This window comes from Hyperolius riggenbachi, chromosome 6, assembly GCF_040937935.1.
Source record: "Hyperolius riggenbachi isolate aHypRig1 chromosome 6, aHypRig1.pri, whole genome shotgun sequence".
Classification (NCBI taxonomy): domain Eukaryota; kingdom Metazoa; phylum Chordata; class Amphibia; order Anura; family Hyperoliidae; genus Hyperolius; species Hyperolius riggenbachi.
The window spans coordinates 100,520,925-100,541,936 of record NC_090651.1 but is presented as its reverse complement, the minus strand read 5'-3'; the positions used below and the strand labels follow the sequence as shown (position 1 = coordinate 100,541,936).

General features: G+C 43.3%; 1 protein-coding gene across 1 annotated transcript in view; it reads right to left on the bottom strand.

Moving 5' to 3' along the window:
- Window positions 1–8,943, bottom strand: part of LOC137521025 (uncharacterized) — a 165,558-nt gene extending 156,615 nt beyond the window's left edge. Inside the window, exon 1 of the mRNA XM_068239740.1 lies at window positions 8,863–8,943. The gene's annotated coding sequence lies outside the window, so the exon portion shown is untranslated. The remainder of the gene's footprint in view (window positions 1–8,862) is intronic.
- Window positions 8,944–21,012: the final 12,069 nt, after the last annotated feature.

The window sequence follows — 21,012 nt, the reverse complement described above, 5'->3', positions numbered from 1 at the left end:
AAATTGGTAAAATCCCCCATAGGATTTCATTGGCTCCCTATTTCACTTTCCAAAATCTCACATCTTTTCTAAGGGCAATGGCTCAGCAGTACCAAATTTTCTAGCATTGTAGGGACCCTTAGGGGGAACATGACTGGTGAGTTTCGGGCCCCTAGGCCGAAGAGGTCATAGCCTAGGGTCACAAAAACCTTTTTATTGGGGCTATTTCAATGGTAGTGATGGTGACGTACATAAATCGCAGCAATGGCCGTTAGCAAAGTCAGAATCTCACGAAATGTCTCATGCAGGTAGAAGACATATTGTTAGACTTGGATTCCAAAGATGGGGTCCCTACATCTCTGCAAACCAGAGTTACAGGAGTCCAAAATTGGTAAAATCCCCCATAGGATTTAATTGCCTCCCTATTTCACTTTCCAAAATCTCACATCTTTTCAAAGGGCAATGGCTCAGCAGTACCAAATTTTCTAGCATTGTAGGGACCCTTAGGGGGAACATGACTGGTGAGTTTCGGGCCCCTAGGCCGAAGAGGTCATAGCCTAGGGTCACAAAAACCTGTTTATTTGGGCTATTTCAATGGTAGTGATGGTGGCGTACATAAATCTCAGCCATGGCCGTTAGCAACATCTGAATCTCACGAAATGTCTCATGCAGGTAGAAGACATATTGTTAGACTTAGATTCCAAAGATGGGGTCCCTACATCTCTGCAAACCAGAGTTACAGGGGTCCAAAATTGGTAAAATCCCCCATAGGCTTTCATTGGGCCTCCTATTTACCGTTCCAAAATCTCACACCATTTCAAAGGGCAATGGCTCAGCAGTGGCAAAACTCACCAGTCATGATCCCCCTAAGGGTCCCTACAATGCTAGAAAATTTGGTGCTGCTGAGCCATTGCCCTTTGAAAAGATGTGAGATTTTGGAAAGTGAAATAGGGAGCCAATGAAATCCTATGGGGGATTTTTACCAATTTTGGACCCCTGTAACTCTGGTTTGCAGAGATGTAGGGACCCCATCTTTGGAATCCAAGTCTAACAATATGTCTTCTACCTGCATGAGACATTTCGTGAGATTCAGACTTTGCTAACGGCCATTGCTGCGATTTATGTACGTCACCATCACTACCATTGAAATAGCCCCAATAAACAGGTTTTTGTGACCCTAGGCTATGACCTCTTCGGCCTAGGGGCCCGAAACTCACCAGTCATGTTCCCCCTAAGGGTCCCTACAATGCTAGAAAATTTGGTACTGCTGAGCCATTGCCCTTTGAAAAGATGTGAGATTTTGGAAAGTGAAATAGGGAGCCAATGAAATCCTATGGGGGATTTTACCAATTTTGGACCCCTGTAACTCTGGTTTGCAGAGATGTAGGGACCCCATCTTTGGAATCCAAGTCTAACAATATGTCTTCTACCTGCATGAGACATTTCGTGAGATTCAGACTTTGCTAACGGCCATTGCTGCGATTTATGTACGTCACCATCACTACCATTGAAATAGCCCCAATAAACAGGTTTTTGTGACCCTAGGCTATGACCTCTTCGGCCTAGGGGCCCGAAACTCACCAGTCATGTTCCCCCTAAGGGTCCCTACAATGCTAGAAAATTTGGTACTGCTGAGCCATTGCCCTTAGAAAAGATGTGAGATTTTGGAAAGTGAAATAGGGAGCCAATGAAATCCTATGGGGGATTTTACCAATTTTGGACCCCTGTAACTCTGGTTTGCAGAGATGTAGGGACCCCATCTTTGGAATCCAAGTCTAACAATATGTCTTCTACCTGCATGAGACATTTCGTGAGATTCAGACTTTGCTAACGGCCATTGCTGCGATTTATGTACGTCACCATCACTACCATTGAAATAGCCCCAATAAACAGGTTTTTGTGACCCTAGGCTATGACCTCTTCGGCCTAGGGGCCCGAAACTCACCAGTCATGTTCCCCCTAAGGGTCCCTACAATGCTAGAAAATTTGGTACTGCTGAGCCATTGCCCTTTGAAAAGATGTGAGATTTTGGAAAGTGAAATAGGGAGCCAATGAAATCCTATGGGGGATTTTACCAATTTTGGACCCCTGTAACTCTGGTTTGCAGAGATGTAGGGACCCCATCTTTGGAATCCAAGTCTAACAATATGTCTTCTACCTGCATGAGACATTTCGTGAGATTCAGACTTTGCTAACGGCCATTGCTGCGATTTATGTACGTCACCATCACTACCATTGAAATAGCCCCAATAAACAGGTTTTTGTGACCCTAGGCTATGACCTCTTCGGCCTAGGGGCCCGAAACTCACCAGTCATGTTCCCCCTAAGGGTCCCTACAATGCTAGAAAATTTGCCACTGCTGAGTAATTGCCCTTTGAAAAGATGTGAGATTTTGGAACTGTAAATAGGAGGCCCAATGAAAGCCTATGGGGGATTTTACCAAATTTGGAGCCCTGTAACTCTGGTTTGCAGAGATGTAGGGAACCCATCTTTGGAGCCCAAGTCTAACAATATGTCTTCTACCTGCATGAGACATTTCGTGAGATTCAGACGTTGCTAACGGCCATTGCTGCGATTTATGTACGTCAGACTCGCCACCATTGAATTTGCCCAATAAACAGGTTTTGTGACCCTAGGCTATGACCTCTTCGGCCTAGGACTGCATTGAACGCGACCCACGCATTGTGCGCATTCTGGACAACACCAATTACTGGGTTTATACCCTTCTGGATCCACGGTACAAACACAATGTTCCAAAACTGCTTGAAGAAAGAGCCAGACAGGTCAAAATGGAAGAATACCAGCAGGCCCTTGTGGAGACTTTAGAGAGGAGATTGACATCCTCCCCCTCCTCTAGCCAGTTGTACGCCGACAGACTGACTTCCGCAAACCCAGGACGACCAGGAGGGCAGCAAACAACACAAGCCGCAGCTAGTGCCCAAAAGGGAATGGTATCGGCAGTGTCCTTGGAGTGGGAAAATTTTCTGACACCCATGCAGCAGCACACAGAACAGCAAGCGTGCAGATCCACCTCCAACACCGATCGCCTGGAGAAGATGGTCAAGGACTACATGTCAGATGGCGTAGCTGTGTTGAACAATCCATCTGCACCCTTCAACTATTGGGTATCGAAGCTAGACACCTGGCACAAACTGGCAATGTACGCAATAGAGGTGCTGGCTTGCCCGGCAGCCAGCGTTATGTCGGAACGCTGTTTCAGTGCTGCCGGAGGCATCGTCACAGATCGGCGGCGTATCCGCCTCTCCACAGAAAATGCAGACCGTCTGACTCAAATTAAAATGAATCAATCCTGGATTGGAAACGAATACGCAACACTCCCGGACCCCAACCAAGTAACATGAACAATGAACATCTGTGATGGGTTAGCGTTTCCGGTCCCTGTTTATTGAACCTCTCATCTGTATTACATTTATGACTGCATGGCGACAAAATGCAAATTGCTATCCGCACGCTTCTTGTCCTCATGCAAGGCCTGGGTTGTTGTGTCTCAAAGCGTGGCCTTCTCCTCCTGCGCCACCCTCCTCTTGTTCCATCACGTGTGCTGCTGCTGGGTTAGCGTTACCGGTCCCTTTTCCTGGAACCTCTTATATGTATTACATTTATGACTGCATGCCGACAAAAAGCATGTTACCTGTGCAAAGAAAACAGACATTTCCTGCATTTAAAAGACAGTTTTCCCTTTGAAACTTTAAAATCGATTTTCTCAAAAACTATAAGCTCTTTTTGCTAATTTTTTTTTCCTCTTGTACCCACTCCCAAGGTGCACATACCCTGTAAATTTGGGGTATGTAGCATGTAAGGAGGCTTTACAAAGCACGAAAGTTCGGGTCCCCATTGACTTCCATTATGTTCGGAGTTCGGCCATGTTCGGCCCGAACCCGAACATCTAGATGTTCGCCCAACACTACACGTGACCCGTTCGGCCAATCGCAGCGCTAGCCGAACGTTCGGGTAACGTTCGGCCATGCGCTCTTAGTTCGGCCATATGGCCGAACAGTTTGGCCGAACACCATCAGGTGTTCGGCCGAACCCGAACATCACCCGAACAGGGTGATGTTCTGCAGAACCCGAACAGTGGCGAACACTGTTCGCCCAACACTAGCTGGTAGCACAATTAAGACTAAGGGATCATTTTTCTGTGAAAGACGAGATAGAAAAAATGGGGAATTTGCTTGGGTTTTCCACAGGGAGTTCTTTGGGGTAAATGACAACTTTGACAGCTCCAGTCCTTACAACAACCCCAGAGCTAAAATGAGGACCATTAGAAGTGATAAAATATAATTTAATATACCAATAGTGTACTATCGCATTCATGCATGCATGAAAAAAAGGGCGCCAGAAAAAAAGGCGCATATAAAAAAAAGGGTGCCGTGAAAAAAAGGCCCGGCTGGGTAATGAAATGGCGCTGGTGGATAACGAAATCCGATAGCGATAAACATCATTGTCAAACTTGGTTAACGATAACCAACGTTGTAAAACCAGACAGAAAATAATAACGAAAAGATATTAATGTTAAAAATTGTTACGTAATTCAACAATACAGGTTAACCCAACCCTACTCGCACACAGAACCCTCCCCTGCTTGTGCCTAAAACTAAAAACTCCCATAGTGGCGCCTAACCTTAACCACCTCTCAGCGGGGCCTAACCCTAACCACCCCCCCATGGTGCGTAACCAGAAGACCGCAGTGGTGCCTAACCCTAACCACCACCCTGATGTTACCTAAAACTAACTGCCTCCTGAGTGGTGCCTAACCCTAACCACTTTCCTGGTGGGCAGCACGGTGGCGTAGTGGTTAGCTCTCTCGCCTTGCAGCGCTGGGTCCCTGGTTCGAATCCCAGCCAGGGCACTATCTGCAAAGAGTTTGTATGTTCTCTCTGTGTCTGCGTGGGTTTCCTCTGGGCACTCCGGTTTCCTCCCACATTCCAAAAACATACGGATAAGTTAATTGGCTCCCCCTAAAAAAATTGGCCCTGGACTACAGTACGTACACTACATAATATATAGACATATGGCAATGGTAGGGATTAGATTGTGAGCTCCTTTGAGGGACAGTTAGTGACAAGATATATATATACACTGTACAGCGCTGCGTAATATGTCGGCGCTATATAAATACTAAATAATAATAATAATAATTTCCTGGTGGTGCCTAACCACTCCTCCTGCAGGAACAACTTTTTACACATAGAAACGATAAAATGTTTGATAACGTAAAATCTGTACACACAAACAAAATAATATGACAAAAACTATAACGATGCAAGTTTTCAAAACGATAACATACTTCAAAAACTGTATATGTTCTAATGTTGTTAACGATATTGATCGGGTGCCCTTTTTTTTTGCTTTTTCCGCAGTATTAACGATAATTGCATTAGAGTCTATGGCGGCACCCTTTTTGTCCACTATCCGTCATAGCACTTTTTTCCTGCTACCTCATTCATATAGTAAAATATCTTAAATCCTTACTCATATTTTACTATAACCTTACCTCTCCCTACTCTAACTCCCTTGGAACCCTCCCTTGATGGTGTTTAACCCTGAGACCCCCTGGCGGTGCATAACCTTAAGACCTCCATGGCGGTGCCTAACCCTAAGACACCCCTGGTGGTGCCAAACCTTTAAACCCCCATGGCGGTGCTGAACCCTAAGACCCCATGGTGGTGCCTAACCTTAAGACCCCTTTGGTGGTGCCTAACCCTAAGATCCCCCTGGTGGCGACTAACCTTAACTCCCCCTGGAGGGTGGCTAACCCTATTTCCCCATTTAGTTTGTGTAAAATAAATTTACATATGATTGTTTATGGTTTTATTTAACATAGAAAAAAAAAGATAATTGTGGAGTGAAACATAAAAATAAACTTTTTTTATATATATATATATATATAAAAGTTTAAGTAAATTTGTTGAAAAATGATAATTTGTAACAAACTGTAGGTAAAAATAGTGGAAGCTGCTCATTTGTGGTGCAAAAAGTTGAAATGTAAACGATTTTTTTTCTGAGAAAGCATAGGAAAGTATTATATTATAATTATATAATAATAATAATAATACAGTAATAATAATATTACATTAGGATATCGAAACCACTTTCATTTTTTTAAGACTCTTTCCAAAAGCTGTGTCTGTTTTGGTGCATGTGCAGTCGTAATCAAAATATTTACACCATGTAAGGTGCCTCCTAGGATCTAGTATCTCTTTGTACCACGCGATGGCATTAGTGGCCCATTAATGTTGCCACCCTTGCTTTCATCACTGAAGCACCTGCCATCTAAGAAAAAAGATATTCCGGAAGCAAGATTAAATCGTGATTTAAATATTGGAAGTGGATCTGAAAACAGCGCTCACCTGCTACTTTGTTCCTCTTTATGAGCTAAGCCAAATGATTCCTAATTATCCTTGCGTACACAAGCTAAATGTCAGCAGTGTGTTGACTTAGAATGCTGGAAAAAGCTCCTGTTGTTATACAGTTCTATCTAGCATAACAATTGAAAAATCAGTATAGTGTATACATTTATGGCTAAAGCCCAAAGTTGACCACTTCGGGATCTGGCTGGGTAATGTGCGAAGTGGCCTGCTAATGTGGTCAGTATGCAAACACAACTTCTGTTTAACCTGCATTTTTGGACTTTGGCTGTCCAGGATGCAAAATGACAGGACCCAGCTGGCCAAGTCCCAAAGAAGGATTTCCTGTAGTGGCAGTAGTGAGCAAACCACAGTGAGCCAGCGAGCAGGTGCAGAAGGGCCAGTTGGGTTCCAAGAACCTCTGTATTCCCCTCGGTTCTCTGTTTTAGAAAATCAAGAAACACAGGCAAAATCTGCCTTAGACCTATTTAGGTCTTGCAGCGTCAGATATCTTTTAAGTATAGAAATGAACCCTTCAGTGTTTAGAGTTATTTCTGCACCGTAGCCAGATATTAAAAAATCTGCCATTTAATACAGATTTCCCAGATGTATTGCCCAAACCTTATGTCAATTAGAACTGTTGAAAGATAATTTACTTTTTGAGTGGAAAAGAAAAAGACAGACACTCCAAGAAAACTCCTGACTTTGCAGAAAGTAGGAAAGAACATTATAAAAGATTATATTATATTATTTTATTATATAAGAGTATACACAATTTCGCACATGCTTCGCCCTTCTACTGGAATGCCCTTCCACAACACATCCATCACTCTCCAACCTTTGATATCTTTTAATGCTCTCTCAAAATGACTAAAACATTAGTCAATTAAATTACGCGTACAACTTGTAATTTAAGATATATTTTTTTGTACCACTCGCTCTTTACATAAACGTATTCCGAAATGCTATAAAAGCCCTAAGACGCGGTTTACACCAGGGACGTTGCTGCACGCTTTTCACAGCTTTTACATTGATTATTATGTACCACTTTGACATCTGTGAGCTTTGTTAATGTCTGTTTGAGAAATGGGGTGTTGCGCCCAACCATGCAAGTGAATGGGTGAGCTTTTGTTAGCGCATAGCAGCACATAGCAATGCGCTTTATTTTTGCATTTTTTTTACTACTAATTAAAAAAAATTCAAATGAAAACAAATCTTTATTGACAACTGCTACATCAAATAAGCAAAACATGCTAACCAAAAAAGTTTTCAAGTGCATTTAAGTGGAAGTAAAACGCATGGGTCCGCTTAAAAAAAGTGCACCGCAATACACTGAAATGCCTTATGAAAAATGCATCAATGCATGAGTTTTTTAAAATGTGCTTAACCACTTCACCCCAAAGGGGTTTTTACCCTAATGGACAAGAGCAATTTTCACCTTTCAGTGCTCATTTGCCAATAGCTTAATCACTACTATTCCCAATTTAATGATCTATATCTTGTTTTTTTCACCACCAATTAGGCTTTTTGGGGTTGATATTTGTTTTCAGTAATTACCTTAATTTCTATGCATTTTAAAGGGGAAAACAAGGAAAAAATGAAAAAATACACTATTTCTACAATTTCATCCCCTATAGTTGTAATATAAACACTGCTACTGTACATAGAACCCACATATTTTATCTGCCTATTTGTCCTGGTTATTACAACATTTTAATTATGTCCCTAGTACAAAGTATGGTGACAATATATTATTTAAAAAAAGGTGTATTTTTTTGGGGGGGTGTTTTTTTTTTCCACTGATCTCACGTACATGTGCGGGAGCGCACGCGCACATGCACACGCACAGCGGCATCAGCGCTATTTGACTTATACAAATTCCTGGCCATTAAGAGGTTCTAGCAGGACATTTTAATACGCCTGCTTGGCATTAAGTAGTTAAATAAATTTCTGAATGCACCCAATGTGAATGTGGCCAGATAGGTGTCTTAACCTTAATGCCAATGTCACAAATCTTTCAAACATGTACAAGCACTTCTTGCATATCTATAATTAGGATATGACAGCATTTAAGTTTCAAGGGCTGGAGAGGGTGAAACATCAGCCAGAGGGGGTCATTTGCTTTGAGTTCTTCTAAAAAGAGAAGCTTTTTGGATTTGGCAGCTAGGAGCCTGTATTCCACAGGGTCTAAATACGAGATGGGATCTAAGTCCTGTATATGATATATCAACTTCATTTAATCTTATTCGACTGGCTATGATCCTATTTAGATAAAATATGATGAGGCCCGATGGCACAAGGAATGGTATGATCCACCTTGCAGATCCAACAGGACAAAGACAGGGATCCTGACATGGCTGTGAGTAGCGGGGGTTGCACATCTGTCCCTGGCTTCAGCCTGCATGAAGAGGTGAGGCAGCCTGGGTGTGCTTGATGGTGACTCTATGCATTACTTAATCCCTGGCAGCGGTGGTGGCAGTTCTCAAGCTTGCATGTGGGATTGAGGTGACCTGACCTGGAGTCCCTGAGCCGAGGCACGATGTAAATCGGTCCGGACCACGTGGGTGGCAGCCGCCTTTGGCAGGAGCAGAATGGAGCTGGGCTGTAGCCGAGTGGTGCAGAGCTGCTTGTACTGGGGAAAGGCAGCTGCAGGTGATGCAGATGGAGCTGAGCCAGTTCGGGGCTGGGCCATGGTGGTAGCAGGAGGGAGCAGGGAGCCTCTCATGCCTGATCTGTTCTGGATTCCTCCCTGCAGTGCGTTTGGAGTCGGGAGGTCAGTGTGGAGAAGCAGCGGCGTAAGGCAGCAGGAGTCTGCCGGTGACGATGATGCTGCTGTGGCCTCTTGCTCTGTGGGCATTTTTAAGGCCAAGCTGGAGAGATTATCCTCCCCAGGAGTGACCTGAGGTGAGCTGCAGCGGGACAGAGTGAAAATCCTGCAGAGAAACAGAAAACTAAAAGTAATTAGAGAAAAAATGGACAAATCGGTATTTGTGCTGGAGGGGGGGGGGTGCCAAGGGGGGGGGGGTTGCCAAAGGGGGGGGGGGTTCCACCCTGACCCAGGATTCCGCCTGAGGAAAAGGCGTGACCTGGCATCATGGGCAGCCCGGGGCTGAAGCTCTCTGGGTATGTTTATTATCATCTACCCCACCTCTTGTTTCCCCTCTATTCCTTTAGATATTAAGCCTACACGGGCAGGGCTCGCTCACCCTTTTGTGTCTTGGTATTCTTTATACACTTTATTCATCATGTTACTTTTGTCACTGTAATTACCAGTTCTGTATTTTGTATTGATTCTGTATTTTGTATATTGGTGTATACCATTGTCTGTTTTATTATGTACCTCATGTTTGTTTTTTACTTTGTACAGCACAACAGAATATGTTGGCGCTTTATAAATCAATAATAATAAAAAACATAAATGTAAAGATTGAGGAATCCACATTTTGTCGTGTGAGTATGACCCACTCCAGACCCACAGGCCATCCAGCCATCATGTAGAACTCTGCGCCCCTAAAGCAATTCAAATCAGGGAAATCTTGCATGCTGGTAGCCCAATTAAAGGAATACTATCGATTGAAACAACTTTTTTTTTTAATACTCTATATTAGTGTACACATTACCACTAGTGCTAGGGGCACTTTATTTATTCACCCAGGGCTCTCTCTCACTATCCCTGCTTAAAAATTCATTTCTCACACAGCTCATAGAAGTTTGGGTCACCCTGAGCTGCTTGGTTGCTCTGTCACACAGCTCACAAATATATTTCACTGTGTCACTCACAGCATGCAGGAGTCATGAGGAGAAATAGGCTGATCTGAGGTGGTAACAGGTAACTAAATGAGCTGTAATACTGATGGAATATAACTAGCTATAACACTAGTCTGTGTTTACACTCAGACTGGTTGCCTGGCTGCCTGCTTGTGGTGATTCACTCCAGGCTGCATCCACTTTACAAGCTTCTGAGAGGGGCAGACCACTGTCTACAATTAGCATTATTAGTATCTTTATCAGTCAAGAGAAGCAAAGATAATAAACACACATTGCTAGAATCTTTAACCCCTTACCACCATATCAATAAGATTCTTTCAGCAAGGTGATAATTAAACTATAAACTGAGGAGTTGATAGCAACTCCCCTGTGCAGAGACATGGTCTAGCCCTCTGGGAGCTCAGTATTTAGATACATTTTGTATCCAACACTGACGCCAAAACTGACGGAGGATTTTACAGCTGAGAGGAACAGCTGTGTGAGGAATCAAATTGCTCCTAGTACTTGTCCTAATGTGTGCTACAACATACATGTAATGAATTATCGGAGATGCCGCCGCATGGGCAAGCGGCAGGGTGGCTATCTCCGGGTTCCAGCCGGCGGCTTCTGCCGCGCGGCTACATGCTGCTGGTTCGCCTGGTCCTTCTAGTGCACACAGGTTGAGAGCTACGCGCGCCAGGCGACAGGACCTTTATGCTGCTAGAAGAGGAGTCAGCTGATCATGCCGATCAGTTGACTCCGGATTGGCTGAGTGACTGGGGCGGCGCTGTGGAGCGCTTTTAGTATATATAGGACTTGCCTTTCACTTGCAAGTTGTCTGCTGTTGCGAACATTTACGTGTGAGCGCTCAGACCTGAGTCAGATCCCACAGTGTGTTAGAACCAGCCGGAGCTGGGAATTCACACTGAGTCAGATTCCATTGATAGCTTTAAAGTACTATTGCTTGCTACTGTTTATGTGGTAGACTAGTTGCCAGGTGTTGAGACCAAGGACCTCACACCTAAGACTAGGAGATTGCTATATTGTTATTATCATCTGTTAGACTAGTTCCCAGGTGTTGAGACCAAGGACCTCACACCTAAGACTAGGAGATTGCTATATTGTTACTATCATCTGTTAGACTAGATCCCAGGTGTTGAGACCAAGGACCTTACATCTAAGACTAGGATTAAGAGATATTTCTGTTACCTGTTATGATCTTTGGCTTTCCTGACTACTCTCCTGTTCTCTGATTCGGTACTTCCGCCCATCTGATTACCTGTTGCCAACATTGCTTGTACCTGGATACCGAATCAGTCTTCCGCTTCTGTACTTTGTCTGTCCGTGTGTTGCCGACCTGGCTTGTCTGACCTTTCTGGCTGTCACCTAGCCCCTGGGTGATCAGCCTTACTGTACACCTGTGACGCCTGCTCTTCAGGTGAGTACTAGATGCAAGATCAGGCCTATGGTCACCGGCTCCTCTGGAGACCATCTTGCAGCACAGTCAGTAGGTCTCTACCTCTCTAAGGTCCACTGGCTGCAGTACAGTCTGATTCCCTGCCTCTCAGGGAATCCTTGGCTGCAGTACAGTCTGATTGCCTGCTCCTCAGGGAATCCCTAGCTGCAGACCAATCCTCATCACATTACTCCAGTCAGTGATCCCTGCTCCTCAGGTATCCACTGGCTGCAGTACAGTCTGATTTCCTGCTCCTCAGGAAATCCTCGGCTGCAGGTCTATCTGAATCACTCATTCTGTTACATATCATTACCTGGCAGCACAGTCAGTGGGACTCTGCCCCTCAGAGGTCCACTGGCCGCAGTGCAGTCTGATTCCCTGCTCCTCAGGGAATCCTTGGCTGCAGTAGTGTCTGTATCTCCTGCTTCTTGGGAGATAACCTCTCCGATTACTGTTGCACCAAACACTATACCACATTGGGTGTCCTGTGTCTAGCTATACTAGTATTATTGGTGATTCTGCAGATCACCACATAATCAAGTATATCATCTGTATTATTGGTGATACTGCAGATCACCAATAATCAGAAATATCTGTGTTGCTGACACCAATCGTTACAATACAGCATTTAAAAATAAATGCATACATCGATAGTATTCCTTTAAGACTGGGGGATCATTTTTCTGTGAAAGATGAGATGAAGAAGATGGGGAATTTGCCTGTGATTACCACAGGGAGTTCTTCGGGGTAAATGACAAATTTAACAGCTTCAGTCCTTGCAACATCCCCAGAACATTGTCTGGATCCAAGATTCTGGTCTCAATTCTGGCCGGGTTTTCAAGCAAATTACCGCATGTACAGTAATTTACTGCATGCGGTAATGACATTTAGCAATTCTGGTAGATTTTAGTCATGTTTTACTGTATGCAGTAAATTTTAGTCGTGAATTACTGTATGTGTTAAATTATGTGGTAATTTGTGCGGAAATTTGGATTCATTGTAGTGAAAATTGCTATTCTCATGGAAATTAGGAAGTTTGATAGCATTTTTGCTGCATTTTGCATTTTTCAGTGGCGTTCCTATTGCTGTTTTGGTGGAGTTCAGGCTGTGTAATAAAGAATAGCAGAAATAAAACTCCAAATATTTACTGGATTTTTTTTTATAGGGGATGCCTATAAATACCGGTATACTTTTTTTAGGTTGCTGCATGATCAAATACACCTTCTCACCTTCAAAAAAAAAAAAAAAAAACATCTCCTGAAGACTATCCTAACTTATGGAAGTCAATTAAAGACTAATATTTATTTACGGCACGCTTACCGTTACCGCTGAAATACTGCACTTTTACCACACTTCATGCATTTTCCGCATGTTTTAACGCACGTTTTACCGCATGTTCGGAAATTCAGAAAAATCTTTCAGAATTGCTAAAAAAAAAAGGGAAAAAATACCACATAAGGTATTTTACAGACAAAAAAATATTAACCACACATAGCTACCAGAATTGAGGCCATTGTGATAAATGTCATCTTTGACAGCACTCAGTTTAAATGAAAACCTCCAATGATATTGTATACCCGTTTCCTTTAATAGTTTCCTCCTCTTGGCCAATGTCGTTGGTGAAATATCCTGAAATATCTGGATATCATAGCCCCTGAAGTCGTAGGATGGTACATTTCTTATCTAGGTTGCTATGATCTTCTTAGCTTCCTAATAATGAAACCTTATTATTATTATTTATATTTTATTATTTAGTTATATAGCACCAACATATTCCGCATTGCTTTAAAGCGTATATAGTCTTGTCGCTAGCTGTCCTTCAGAGGGGTTCACAATCCCTACTGTAATCTTATATTCATTGTAGTCTAATTCCAATCTTAGGGGGAAGCCAATTAATTTACTGGAGTGACCAGAGGAAACCCAGACAGACAACATACAAATGTAATGCAGATAGTGCCTTGGCTGGTATTCGAACTGGGGACCCAGTGTTGCAAGGTGAGAGTGCCAAGGTGGTTTTCTAATGAACCAAGGTGAAACATTTGCATTAGGCGCAGAGAGTACAGGGGCAGGATGGTTGTACTGTGTGTACACTAACAGCATGCAGTCAGAGTAAGAGGAGAAGCAAGAGGAGAGCAAGGTGAAGAGGACATCATTGGGGAAAAGCAGCTTGTTGTGCTGTGTGAAGAGTCTGACAGTGAGTGAGGAGGCAGGAGAACAGCATTGTTTCATTTGACTTGCACAGCAGAAGGGAGGAGGTGGCATTGCTGTCCTGGCTGAGGGGGTAAGCCGTTTGCTTGTCACAGACTCACAGCCAGCCAAGGTGCTACTGTGTTGAGCTGCAGCATATCATATGAGAACATTAAATTGAGCAGAGTAGATTGTCGGGCACTGTGCAATAATTCCAAATGAGGGTGGGGTGGAGCTTTTCCTCACAAGTTTGCCTCAGGCAGCAAAAAGTCTAGAACCAGCCCAAGTGAGTGCTATCCCCTATGCCACCATGCAGCCCAAACCTTGCTGTAATGTTCCTCAATAAGGGTGCTCCTGCCCGCCAAGGGCCCTATTGCTCGATGAGCTCAATCAAATTGCCACATATCCTTTGGGGTTTCAGGGAAAAGGGAAGCACAAAAGTCTTCCATATATTGTTTAATAGCCGTAAGTTTTTGCCTCTGATTTTGGTTCCCTTGCGCCTCCATGGAACACTGCATGTTGGAATAGCCCCAAATGACTATTTTTTTCTCCTAAGTAAGCACAATGCTTCTCAAGTGAATCCTCATGCTGTTCCAGTGTCGGGAGAGAGGGAAATGTTGTCTTTTAAGTCTGCAATAGCATTAGTCAAAGTGTCCTTAAAGCCAGTGGTTACCTATTTAAAAATCAAAAAGTCAGATACTCACCTAATGAGAGGGAAGGCTCGGTCCTAATGAGCCTTCCCTCTCCTCTCCCGGTGCCCTCGGTGCTGCGCTGGCTCCCCCGTTCGCGTCCGCCGCCGCAGGGACTTCGGAGGTCTTCGGGAGCACTCGGGCTTCCGAAGACAGGCCGCTCCATACTACGCACGCGCGAGTGCGTCATAGAGGACGCTCGCGCATGCGTAGTATGGAGCGGCCTGTCTTCGGGAGCCCGAGTGCTCCCGAAGGCTTCTGAAACCTCCCTTTGGCTGCGGAAGTGGCAGTATTTGACCGAACTGGTCGAATACTGTCACGGGGGATCCTGCGCGGGACCGGGCACCGGGAGAGGAGAAGGAAAGCTCATTAGGACCGAGCCTTCCCTCTTCTTAGGTAAGTATCTGACTTTTTGATTTTTATAATGGTAAACATTCACTTTAAAGTGCATTTAGGCTGGTTTCACAGTGGGACGTTAAAGTCCAACGTTACAGCAGCCAGTAACGCAGCCTAACTCACAGCACTGTAAAATCAATGTGCTGTTCACAGTGCACACGTTGCGTTAAATAGTAACGCAGCACGTTTAAACAAAGTGCTGCATGCTGCACGTTATACTGGGCTAAGCCACGTTAGACTGTGTGCACATGCTCAGTAATGTTGGAGGATTAGGTCTCCCCTCCTCCTCCGCCACATGGCTAATTAATATTCACTCACTGCACTGTGGTGACTCGTGGTAGGACTCGCAGTGTTGTCCGGATCATGAATGAATCGTTCATTTGATCCGGATCTTTTTTGTGAGTCGAATCATCCGGATCATCACAATGAAAGATTCGGTTCACAGTGGTTGTCTGTCTGGAAGAAACAGGAACATACAGAATGTACAGTGCAGCGAAAGTCCTGTCCTGCTAGTCATTTCACCCAGTCCGCTTCCCTAGCAAAATGATTCAAATGATTCGGTTCAAAGATTTGGATCTTTTCAATGATCCAATTCAAATGATCTGATTCCTTAAAAAGATCCGGACTTCCTATCACTAATCTGGAGCGGCTGCTTTGAGAGCTGCATAACGCAGCTCAATCTGACGTCCAACTTCAACACCACCATGCGTTGAGTTAGGGGCACGTTATGCAACCATAACGTCCCCTAAAACGCAACGTCTTGGTGGGAAAGTAGCCTTAAAGTGAAAGGCATATAGAGGCTGCCATATTTATTTCCTTTTTAAACAATACCAGTTGTCTGCCAGTCATGCTGATCCTCCCTTTGCTTCTAAAACTTGTATCTATAGTCCCTGAACAAGCATGCAGATCATATGTTTCAGCCAAAAAAACTAAACAAAACAAAAAAAAAAGACAAGATAAGCTGCATCCTTGTTTCTGTTGTGTAATTCAGACACTACTGTAGCCATTGGGCAAATTTCTGGCCAATTTTTGATCTGCAGTAGACATGGCTGGGTTGCATCACATGCCAGTAATGTACACCCATCATAGAGCTACCCATGGAGAGAGGTGTAGCAGGAAAATCATACATTTGTGACAAGTCTGCTTCTTTTAGGTATATTATCTTCTGTGTGCCCCAATTCCAAGGCCCCACCTGTCTATCCCTCTGCAGGGAGATGATAGGGAGATACAGCACAAGCCTATAATGTGTGGTCACCGTTAATGGATCTCCACCATCTACAAATGGCACGACTGTGAGAGACTAAATTTTTGCACAATAATAACACTTCTTCCTAGTAATCTCTCTGCTCCAGTTCTAACCCCAATGGGAAATGTCCTGCCCAGTTCGGGCTCCGTGGAAGTTAATTGGAAGCTACCTCATAGGTAAATAATGTTTACTGACAGTAGACCATACGTCTTTATAGGAATTGGCAATATTTACTAATGTACCCCTGTACACTGGTAAAAATTCCCAATTTCCATAAAGATTTAAAGGGAGCCAGAAGCGTTTTTTTTAATATATATTTTTATTGAATAGTCATCTTCAGCAGTAATATCCAAAATGATTTGCAGCATCCCCGCGGCAGAATAAGGTATTTATGCCCCGTAAATACCCTAGCAAGATTCAGTGATTGCAGAATTTTGCTTCCTGGAAGAGGCGGAGCTGTGTGCTGTAGCTCTGCCTCTGCTCCAGTCAATATCTGCCAATCTCCGCCTCTCCCCGCCCCTCTCAGTCTTTTTTCACTGAGAGGGGCAGGGAGAGGTGGAGATCGTCGGAGATTGGCTGGATAAGAGGCAGAGCTACTGCGCACAGCTCTGCCTCTGCCGGGGAACAATATCTGCGACTTCAAAAGTTGTGAAATTTTGTCCGGGTATTTCAGGGGCATGAATATCTCGTTCTGGGGTGGGTATGCAGCGAATCAGCTTGGATCTTAATGCTGCTCAATAAAAAGAGATTAAAAAAAAACTCTTCCGACTCTCTTTAAAGGTTTTTTTCCCCTGTGTGCTCTAGGCCCTTCTCTTCTTTTACTTTTTTGCCATTTTCCTTGACTATGTAAGGGATGACTGTGACATCACCCTCCAATTCCTTTTTCTTTTGTCACAACTTGCCATTTATTCCTCAGCCACACGGGGTCTTCTGAAGTCATTCAGAATTGTAGACAAAGCAACCTTTTGGATTAGTTTGTGAGTCAAAACATGTTACAATTTTAATTGTATGTAGAATCAATACAATCTTCAATCTCGTTCAGAGATCGGGTGCCACAACTTCTCAAGAGCTTGAGAAGACATGATTCTAAATCTAGCTAGTCCTGTAGGAAAAAGGGATATTTCAAGCACCGACACAATAATAATAAAACAATTATGGAAATGTTGTCTCCGAAAGGCAGGATCCTTTGGAGAGGATATTCAGAACAAGTGGTAGACTAAAACAATTGTAATTGTTTATTTTGTAAGGAAAATCATGCATTGATGATTATAGAAAAAATGTCAAAAATTTACAACAAGCCAACTGAGATCTGTATATTAAAATAATTGGGGAGTAAAGTCTGAGCAGTCTATGGTATTACCAGGTCCATTGGAATTGTAAGTCCAAGAAGTTGGGAGAAAGTACTTTGTTAAGAGTTCAAATTAAAGAGAGTTGGGCCCGAGGTTCAATCGTCTAGCAGATGGATCCAGGATGGATGGATCAAGGATGAGCTGGAGACAAGCATGGTGAACAAAGGACAGTCTGTGTGTGTAATGATCTGCTCTGATTTCTGCACAGGCAGACAGCTGTTTGACCATTTTGTAAATCTGAGTGCTGCAGATCCCTGGAAAAGAGACCTGTCTCCACTCTGCAAGCTGCAGAGTTGCTGTTCTGGGGAGGAATTTGCATACACTTGTCATGCAAATTGCTTAGCTGCTTCCTCTGATGGCTTGCAGTATAAAAACCATTTCTTCCCAGAATTCCTTGCTGGTCATGATGGTTTGTTCCTGCTAACTTACCTGGAGTCTCAGCCTTTGCTAATTGTTTGCTAAGATTATCTTAGAGTAATTCCTTTGGACTGCACTAGCATTCCTTCTAGCGTAGTCAGGTTGTATTATCTGTATTGCCTTGTTCTGTCTATCTGTATATAGTACCCACCAGCTCCTCTGGTGAGGTTTTGCTAACTAGTCAGTTACTGTGTTATAGTGGTGCCTACCAGCTCCTCTGGTGAGGTTCTGACTGGTCAGTTACTGTGTTTACGATTGTCTTGTCGCCAGCGGCGGTCGACAGGAAATCGTTCTGTTTGTTTGTCTGGATCGCATTTGCCATAGCGGTAGTGGCGGTGGTTCCTTCTGTACTCTGTCTGGGAGTTTAGGCCAGAGCTGCGGTTGCTACTGGTTACTCCTTCTGTCTGTCTTGTCTAGAACAAATGCTTGCTGTAGGCTCGGTGAGGTAACCGTTTAGCAAGCGTTCGCGTTCTCTATTCATTTTTGTGTTACATTGGTTAATTAGGGTTGACGTGTTTTGTCTCTGTTGCACTTTTCGTGCGGAGACCGCGCCATTAGCGTGCTTTGTCGCTGTTGCGCTTTTCGCGTGGTGACCGTGCTTAGTGAGTGTGTTTGTTATTTTCCTTGGTGTTCTGATCATTGTTATTTGCTGTGCCTTTCTTGCTACACTTGTGCTCTGTCTTACTCGGTCCTGTGTCACTGTTGGCAATCGCCACTCTTGCGATTGCGTTCCCACTTGGTTTCCGCTGTTGTGTGTTCACTGTCGCCGGGTGGCGACTAGATTGGTGGACACACATACATTCTGTCTCTGTGCTCACTTTCTCTCTACAGGTGCATTGCACCATAGCTGGGTTCTGTTGTTATTTTATACGCTTGTGGAGGATTTCCGCATCTTGTGCGCTGACCACGGAAATAATTCCCAATTGTTACAGTATGACCAGCCAAACCGAAATTCCCAGTGTAGAGGGAATTTCCGATTTGTATGATTTTGTCAAATATGGTTCATATACCTTTATGAGCTAAAAAATAAGACTCTGAAACCAAGGAGGACTTCCTTTCTGAATGTGTAAGATTTCTTCTGAATCCTACCTTTCAAATTTCTGATTCCTCCACGTCAGCTCTCCAATTAGCTCATACTCTATTGCATGGATATCTGTTTGTGTGGGCTTATGCTATTTTGGAAAGCAATTCCTGGGATGATAATCCTTATCAGTTTCTCACATTTATTTTCTCCCACTGGTTTAAACTGCCTTGTTTACCACCCATTCTTGATGAGCATGTATCTGCTAATCACTCAACTATTCTATCCCATCCATGCAAAACCATTCAGTATATTAACCACTTTACCCCCGCGCGTACGGATTTCTCCGCCCCTTTTTCCATCCTTTCACCCCCAGGGACGGAGAAATCCGTACTCTGCGCACTCCCGCCGCTGTCCGCGCTCCCGCTTGTAAACACGCCGCCCGCCGCTAGTAAACACGCCGCCGCCCGCTCGCCCAGAGATCAACGAACGGGAAAATCCATTCCCGTTCGTTGATCTAAGCCCCGCAATGATCTGCTGCCGCTCGGCTGAGCAGCGCGATCATTGTGAAAAAATAACAAAGTCCCAGCCTCTTTCTACTTCCTGCAAGCGTCCGGAAGGACGCTTGCAGGTCGCATGAAACAAATTGGTAATGTTGCCATCTTGTGGCCAAATAGTAAAACTACACCCTAACCATTTTTTACACACAAATAAACTTGTTTTACACAAAAAATTAACTCCTTACCTCCCACACTCCCCATTTTTTTTTTTTTTTGTAATTAAAAAAAAAATAAAAAATTTACAATTTTAAAAAAATACATTAATAGTTACCTTAGGGACTGAACTTTTTAAATATTTATGTCAAGAGGGTATAACACTGTTACTTTATCAACTATGGGCTTGTAATTAGGGATGGACGCAAAACTGAAAAAAATGCACCTTTATTTCCAACTAAAATATTGGCGGCAAACATTGTGATAGGGACATAATTTAAACGGTTTTATAACCGGGATAAATAGGCATATACATTTAATGGGTTTTAATTACAGTAGCATGCATTATTTAAAAACTATAAAGGCCAAAAACTGAAAAATAATAAATTTTTTCCCACATTTTTTCCTATTTTCCCATTAAAACACATTTAGAATAAAATTATTCTTGGCATAATGTCCCACCTAAAGAAAGCCTAATTGGTGGCGAAAAAAACAAGATATAGTTCATTTCATTGCGATAAGTAATGATAAAATTATAGACGAATGAATGGAAGGAGCGCTGAAAGGTGAAAATTGCTCTGGTGGTCGGGGTAAAACCCCTCAGTTGGGAAGTGGTTAAAGGAGTAAGAAAATCTATGCATGTTCCTGAGCTCAACCCGTATGAGTATTACCTTGATACAGGGTTGTTTGAGCCTCCATTTGCTCCATGGGAGATTGGGGCTCTGATTAAGGAGTTTGAGATGGATTGGAAGGCATTTTGCGATTTTTACATCGCAAAAAGCGAAGTGACTCTTAATGCTTGTGTTAATTCTGTGTACACTTTGATTGACTCTGATGAGTGTGATGAATGTTTTGTGGATCCGGTGATTTGTGTGTGGCAGACGATTTTAGATGAATTGTGCGCTGACCACGGAAACAATTCCCCATCGTTACGGTGTGTCAGACCTTTTTGTGTCTCTCCCTGGTGGGTAGAAGAAAGGGGAGATGATCCCACTTTTAGCAACTTGAGCCCAGGCTGGGGTCATATTCTGTATAGAGGGGATGGAGAAGAACAATATCCTCTGAGGTATGCCACAACACCCATATACACTTTATTCCAATACAAGGATATGTATATCAAGAACATTGAAGAAACTAGAAACATTTATATATAAAAATCCAAAAATACAATACATCTTTATTGAAGACAACACTTGTGCAAGAATATTCATAAAAAGTATCCTTCAAGGAACATTTTCCATAGGAAAGAATGGCAAACATACAGCAGTGATTAACATTAAGATTAGTGCAGTTGTAAACATTGAGGCGACAACGTCGACTTGTTTCGGGATAGACCCTTCATCAGGCCTCCACATGTAAAGATAAATCTGTATAGTTAACACTTGTTCTTAAGAAACATCTGGACAATATGAAGCCAGGTATGACCACTCATGTAATATTCAAA